At 34.4% G+C, this 7,783-nt stretch overlaps 1 protein-coding gene across 12 annotated transcripts in view; it reads left to right on the top strand.

Annotated features, from left to right (window-relative positions):
* MBNL2 (muscleblind like splicing regulator 2) overlaps positions 1-7,783 on the top strand; it is a 149,268-nt gene that overhangs the window by 23,885 nt on the left and 117,600 nt on the right. The window lies entirely within an intron of this gene.

Here is a 7,783-nt window from a genome sequence, read left to right as displayed (position 1 = left end):
CAGCTTTAAGCGCTGGTTACAGTCAGCTTTATCACAAAGCCAGTAGATTTTCTTAATATGCTTATTGCTGTTCTGTAAATAGCTCTGGGGCAATCATGAATCTGAATCACTTATGGGGTCAAAATGAGACCGATACTGATAATCTGGGGAAGAAAGTGTTGAGTAGCCTAAATAATGAAACTAGTCATTGAAATTCTTCCTTACTTTGTAGGCTGACAGTCTCCAAACCAATCCTTTGAGTACCAATTGTCCACTCCCAAAATTTAATGAGATAGTGTGTTCTAGAAGCACTTTATCCACTGTATAAAATTCTATGTAAATAACAGCTGATAATATTAATAATAATAATTGTATTGAAGCTTTTAACCAAGACATGCAGAGAGCCCTGACTGACCACCAGGTTTCTTTTAAAAGGCGATTCAGTAAAGACTGCAGTAGCCATACTCAGTCCTTCATGTTCAGCGGTGTTAGGAGGAATGGGCACCTGAAACCAGGCTATATGTTAATACTATAAAAGCCCTCAGAGAACAAGCTGAGATTTTTTTTTCCCCTTTGGTACGCTACCCTAATTTTTAAAATTCTGAATTGTCTTTTGATTCCCTTTGAAAGAAGGACAGGAGAAGAGATAACATTCTAAGGTCTGGGACAGAAAGCCACCAGCTTTTCATTCTAGAAGAATGTTACTATGGTTCTTCTCAGAGCTCTTAGGGTAGGTGTCATTTCTTTCATATCTATTTCTCTTGTCTATTGGCTCAAGTTAATGATAAACTCTGGAACACTCATCTGTGGATTCAAGGCAGTGGCGTTGCTTATGTGAAAACTGTTTAGAACTCTAGATGTTTTCTTGAGTTTGTTCATTAGTCAGATAGCTTTTAAAAAAGCAATTAACAATGTCACTTACCCTATATTTTAACTACATTTTGATTGAGCGCCATTATCTTTATTTTAAATCGTTTACAAGCAGTTAATATTTGGATCTGCAGACCAATGGCTCTACTTATGACTTTTAACCCCCAAACCTAGAGGCACTCATATCTGGAAAACATTTGGTTTGAATGCAAGTAAAAATGGCAAAATCCTTCATCACACTTTCTCATCTTAATTTATCATCAGACAATCTCATTCTAGTGTAATGTTTTTATGTTGCACTAGAAACCATGTTTCTTTGCAAATATTCCTTCCCATATTTATTACTCCTGGATTTAACATGTAATTATTTATTCTTTGCATAACAATTTACTTTTCATAATATTTCATAGTCATGTTTGAGGCTCTTGTATGTGGTTGAATAGCTTCTTTGATTACAGCATGACAGTGATTATGGGTAGCTGATACCACAGACTCATGCTTCATTCCAAACCTTAGCCAACCCTTCTTAAAAAACGTGCTGAGTCCCCAAAGAGACCAAACCTCAGCCTAATATCTTCAACCATTTAAAATACAAAAAGTAACTCTATGTTCATTATTGCTGTTAAGAATAGTAAAATTCAGATACCTTTTCTTTTCTTAGACTCCACTCTTTTTTCCTAAAATCCTGTAAAATCAAAGGAGATGAAGAGGAAGTGGAGCCATATCCTAAATGTAATGTTAAAACTGTCTCATTTGGTGCCTTGGTGGTTAATTTTACATTAGTTTTGTCTTATTATTAGAAGTAATAATAAGCAGTTATAGTGTAACATTTTTATTCCAAGTTCTATGAAAAGTGTTATGCAAATTGTACTATTATTAGAAAGCTACAATTTGCAAGCTATTGTCACTCTGTTCATTCTTTCATTTAATCTCTTTTCTTAAAAGTTGGCCAGCCCCCGACCACAACCCACTCACTGTGAGTTTGAATTATTCAAATTAACATCGAATTGTTTAAATATTAAACTGTATTTTACCTTGTGACTTATTTTTCGGTAATATTTATTATTATAATTTCTGCTGAGCAACTTGGACAACAGACAATGATATATAATATGCTTATTATCTCATCTAACTGGGCAAAGTTCACAATAATGAAAATATGTCCACACTTAGCAAAATACTGTGATTTCCCTATCTTGCTATGTTCTTGCATTTGGGGATATTCAGTCTGGAAAGTGTATCCAATTTGTAAATGATTGTCCCTAGATCTTCATAACATTTGACCTATTGTTCAGTTTTAAATGAGGAAGTGACATGTTCACAAGCATAAAAGCCCAGGGGACATTTTTAGAATTTTTGTCTCAGAATGTTTTTTGTTTTATTTATTTTCCGATAATAAAATATTTGCTTCCTGAAGAAAAAAATATAAAATATTTAATATCACATGAGTGTTTGGACCTGACATTCTGTATTATTAGAAAACATGGTTTTTAAGAGCTGCTTGATGTCCAGTGATACGAAGTACCATCATTTATAGTAGCATTTCCTGTCACTTAACATTTACATTAGTTCTGTTTATTTTCATAAATCATGCTGTGATTAACATCCTGATATATGAGTGTTTAATCCCAATGCCTGATTTTTTTCTCCTTTAGGATATATCCCTCAAAGTGGCATTCCTGGGAACTGCTGTATTTTTTGATTCCTGCATATTTGAGAATATTTTTCACTTTGATGCAGGAAACCTAATATAATTGAGTATATTCTTTGGAGTAATAAATTTTCCCCTCAAAATTCAAGAGGCATGTTTCTTTTGGCTCTTAGGGTTTTGTACTGCAAAAGAGAAATCAGAAGCCAATCAATTTATTTGTAGCTAACCCTTTTTTGGGCAGAAGGGCTAATAATTTTAGAAATCTTCCTTTATCTTCACAATTGCTAGGATGCTCTAAGTTCAGAAGCTTTTTTCATTGCTTTGCTCAGGACACAGAAGTCTCTTTGGATCTTCTTTCTCAGTTCCTTTTTGAACCTCTCAAGACTTTCTTACTTACATCTTTTAATTATTGCTTCTATTTCATTTGCTCCCCGCTCCTCGCTGGGGCGTTAATAATTCTAAGCTAGGATCTTTGTTGTCTGACATCCGTATATGTCACTAGGTCTCTGATCATTTTAAACTCTTGTTCCTTTTTCTCTATGTTGTATAACTGTGTCTTGTGTATTCTCCACCTCATTGAGTCCATTTTGTATCCTGACAGTGCTCTTTACTACAGAAAATTAAGATTTTTAATCTGCCATTGAAATGTTGGTTTACTCAGATTCCTTGCTTGTGTCAACCAATTACCATTTTTATTTCTGGCTTTCTCTCAGTTCCTTTTCAATCCAGCCTGTTGTCTTTTCTTCTCATCTTTCCTTTCCTATTTTGTAAGTTCATGAAGAAAGGACGAGCTTTACTGAACTTTATTGAAAACTCAAAGCAAGATGCTGTCTTAATATTTCCTACTTATTAATGATGAATCTTGGGTGCTCCATTGTGACCCTCTTTTTGGTTTGCAGAATCTTTCCATCGGTCTCATGTTGAATCTTTGTTGCATATCTAATTTTTATCTTGTTTGTCTTTTCTTCATTCATTCATTGTGCATGAAAAGAAGTCTGTCCAGGTTTGGTCCTTTTTATTCAGACAGGGCAGAGAAGTCTTTTTACAGCTCCTAAATTGCCACCTGACTGTAGATGGAAACCTCTCCTCAAATATTAACTAGATGATTCCTTGGTGTCAATTTGATTGAGTTCAGCGGTGGCGCAGCTTCAGTGGTGGTGGAGGGAGTTCCGGCCACGGGGTACCCAGCAGGGATGTGTCATCTCTGCTCAGTTTCTCGTCATAGGAGTTACTTCTCTCTACCCAGCCTTTCCTTTGTTTAGCTTGCATGCCGAGTATCCAACCCAGCCAAGCCTCCCTGCCGTTGCTATTTTGGCTGTGCAAGGGAGAAATCACTGAACTGTTGTTTTTCGGTTTAATATAGCTCCTGGGCAAAATTTGGAGTTTTTCAGTATAACTAGTAATAGCACAGACTTCAAAACATGCTGATACACTTTCCTTGTTTCTAACACAGCTTAAAGTTTTCTTTTCCCATATTTTTTAAATCAGCCTTTAGTTATTTCACTAGGGATTTTGTGGGGGAAGTTAGACAGCTACTTATGCTCAAGTTGACATTATACCAAGAAGTCAGAAGCTTTGAGTTCCCACATATTGAAGCCATTAAAGATTGACCTTTCTGTTGTTGTTCTTTATTTTCTTTGTTTACATTGTTTGTTTTTTTGAATTCTTAGAAAGACTTGCATGCCTGTTATCCATTAAAGATTCACCTGTATTTTCTTTTGCCTTTTTCTGGATGATCTTTTTAATCAAATCAACATGGAGTTTATTTTGATGAACAGTAGAAGTTGAGTTTATAAATTAATTTTTTCCCCAATTTTTCTAAACAATTCTTATTCGATACAAATAAGGCACCCTTTCCCATGTGCAGTACTTATTATCTTGGACCCTAAGTTCTTAGTTATAGTGGGATCTCTTTCAAGATACTTGTAGTCAATTCTATTGATTTATCTATCTATTCCTTCATCAGTAACAAACTGTTTTGATTGTTTTAGATTAGTATTATATGTATGCATCTACTAAGGCCAATTCCAAATATTATAATTCTTTTTCAGAAACTTCATTCTGCCCTCATCTATTTCTTCTTCAGATAAATTTCAAAATACTTTTTAATCTTTCCCGTACTCGGAGCAACCTCTTCCAGCAACAAAAAATCCTTTTAAGACTTTATTAAAATTGTGTTAACTCTATAAATTAATTTTGTAGGAACATATTTAAATGATAAGAATGTTAATCTAGAAATAGCTCTCAATTTTACTTAAATGTTACTTTATATCTCCAGGTAAAGTTGATTAATTTTTATGTTTGTCCAGTACATTTTCAGTTAGCATTATTCCCAATTGTTTTATGTAGCTATTATGAATGATATATTTTTCTATTATATATTCTACCTGATTTATTGCTATGCTACAGAACAAGAAAACTATTGGTTCTATTTAATTTTAGTTATCTTACTTCTGGCAGCTTAACAGGACTGACTTTTTCCTTGTGAGAATTAAATTTGATTCTCTTAAATTTTCTGGGCATATAATCATATTATCTGAAGATAATGATAACATGTTCTCCCCTTTTCCAATAGTTATACCATATATTCTTGTTACATATTAATGTATTGGCTGCACAATTTCATGACTTTTTGAAAATTCTGAACAGCTGATGTTCTGAAAATTCTCAAAAATAGTGACAGAGGTTTCTCTCTATTTTATATCCTGCTATGAATGCAAGTTTCCCTGGAGAATTTTAATAATAGCAACCAGCAGATTTTTCATCTTGCTAACTGAAATCTAAGGCACTTACACATCTCATAAATATTAGTTTTATGATATTAAAAAAATTCAGGCTCATACATTTAGACTAATTGCACAAAAGTTTCTTGCTTTATAGAAAATATAACTGATATATAAATTTAAAATAAAGAGAACCAAAACTTTTTTTGTTTTGTCCCTTCCATCCATCCATCTATCCGTCCATTCATTTATCTACTCAACAAATATTGACTGAACCTTGTGCTTAAAGCAAAGTAAGGAAAAATTCTAGTCTCAACTCTAGGGAATCTCAGCCTAGACTTAGGGATGCACAGTTCTGGTCACATAATTGTACCCAAAAAAGTTCATGACTTGATTAAAGGATATCAGGTGAAAACTTACACAGTTATTAAGTTCTTATTACATTCTAATTATATAATTATATTCTTATGAGTTAAAACTTCATCCTTTGAAATAGAAACACCTGTGACACAGGAGTAAACGTTAATATCACGTATGGATACTGTTCGTTTGTTGCCAGAGTGCTCTTCCCAACTCTCCCGTTTTTCGTGTCTTCTTTAAGCTTGCTCAGTTGATTAAAGTGTGGACCTATACAAGTAAATGCAGGGAAATTAAATGTGCTCCAAGTTTACTAGTGTTCACACTCATTAAAAAACCCTTTAGCTAATCTTCCCTTTATGAAATAATGATACACAAAAATTTTCTTTTTATAGTAACACCATACTTATTATTATACTTATTACAGAAATGATCATAGAGTGTTCTTTGGAAGTTTACATTCTAGAAAATGTGCTACATTTTTCTTAGGAGTTTTCCAATAAAATTTTTTCAAGCATCTAAAAGTTTGGCTGATAAATGTTGCTGAGTAGGAAGCATTTAGATATTTAGATTAAAATATTATAACACTGAATCATTTCCAAATTTGTTAAATTTATGATTTCTCTTTGAAAAATGTATCATAATTCACACCTAGAAATATAAAAAAAAATTCCAATTTTTGAAGCATGATGGAGGATTTTGTTACATTATGTTTGATAAGGAAAGCACTTAATATTTTAAGAATTGGAGCTTATGAAAATTTTGGTTGTAAAAGTTTAAATTAAAATAAAATTAATATTACTAACTTACTCTAACAGTCTTACTGTAACTTATCTCTTCAATACCCTCTGAAAAGCATTTGCCTCTATTCTGAAAATATTTTTCTCAGTCTAAACATTTGATTTGAACTTGCACTTTGACTTCTTTTGACCTTAGACCTAGTCCCCCTTCCTTTAATATAAAGAGATATAAAATGATCTGCATTCCCAAATCTGCTTCTTAATTACTGTACTGTCCTTGGTCATAGTGTAAATTCCTAAGAAAAATAGTTAGTTTCATGGATTTCTTAAAGCAAGATTGACTCCTGTCAAATGTGAGCAAATACAACTTAAACCCAAAGGCTACTACTTTTCAGTGACATGAACAGCCCAGGTGCTCTTGGCTGGTCCTGATGTTGTAGTAAATTCATTGGCATATTAGATGTCCCGGCTCCAAAGGTGACACTAAGTCCAGAGTACACCCCCATGATCATTTTAGGCAAGTGAATGGCCTGGGGAAGGTTTATTTTCTTTTTCGAAGGGGATTAGTGATTCAGATGAAACCTTTAGCTTTAATGAACTTTTGTGTTTCTGCTGCAGTTAACAACCCAAACCCCACTAGATCACGCATCTCCCTTAAGTTCCCTCTCACTGCTAGGCAACCAGCACAATCCCTGGCATGGAAAAGTCCTGCTGTCCAGCATTTCTTACATTTTTTCCACTGAGGCATCCCGATGGCAGAGGAGAGAGGCGATGTTCTCCTGAGGCATAGAAGGACCGACAGAACAGGTTTCCTTACTTATCTAACGTTTTCTAAATCTTACCTTCTACTCCGTTATATGTATCTGCTCTACTATAAAATTATTTACCCCTTTTATACCAAAACTTTTTAAGTAAAATTGATTCCTCCATAAACTACACTATATGTTTATCTTTGGCCATGTAGCATCTTACATCTGAGTCTGAAAACCACTACTTTGTCCTTTTTTTATGATTTAGTAAACTGAGGCCTGGAGGGGGACTGCGCAAAAACTAACACTCAGCTCTTCCAGCTGCCAGCCCTACCCATTTGCTGACAGGCAGTTAGGCTGCTCCCAAGGGGCAGGCAAGTGTGTTTCAGAGGGCCTTTTTATACTTTTCCACTTTGGAAAAAAGAATACTGGTTGCCCTTTCCTTCTAGAACCTGCCCAAAACCTAATGAGATAATGGTGGTTTGGGTAGGGAATGAGGGGCACTAAGACAGTTATCCACACACTGTCCATGATCTACCCACGGACTTGTGCCTCCAAACACTCTTCTTTCTGACTCTTGGTCACCAAAGTGCTTCTCTTTCTGAAGGGAACCTTTAGGAGTTCTAAAGCATCAGCTTAAGACAGATAAGAGAGAACCCTTAAAACTGCTGGCTTGAGGACAGGGATCTTTATCAACAGTTTTCTTTGAAAATA

The sequence above is a fragment of the Camelus ferus genome, chromosome 14 (genome assembly GCF_009834535.1).
Source record: "Camelus ferus isolate YT-003-E chromosome 14, BCGSAC_Cfer_1.0, whole genome shotgun sequence".
NCBI classification, from domain to species: Eukaryota; Metazoa; Chordata; class Mammalia; order Artiodactyla; family Camelidae; genus Camelus; species Camelus ferus.
Note: the sequence above shows the minus strand (reverse complement) of the source record. Positions and strands in the feature narration are given on the sequence as shown.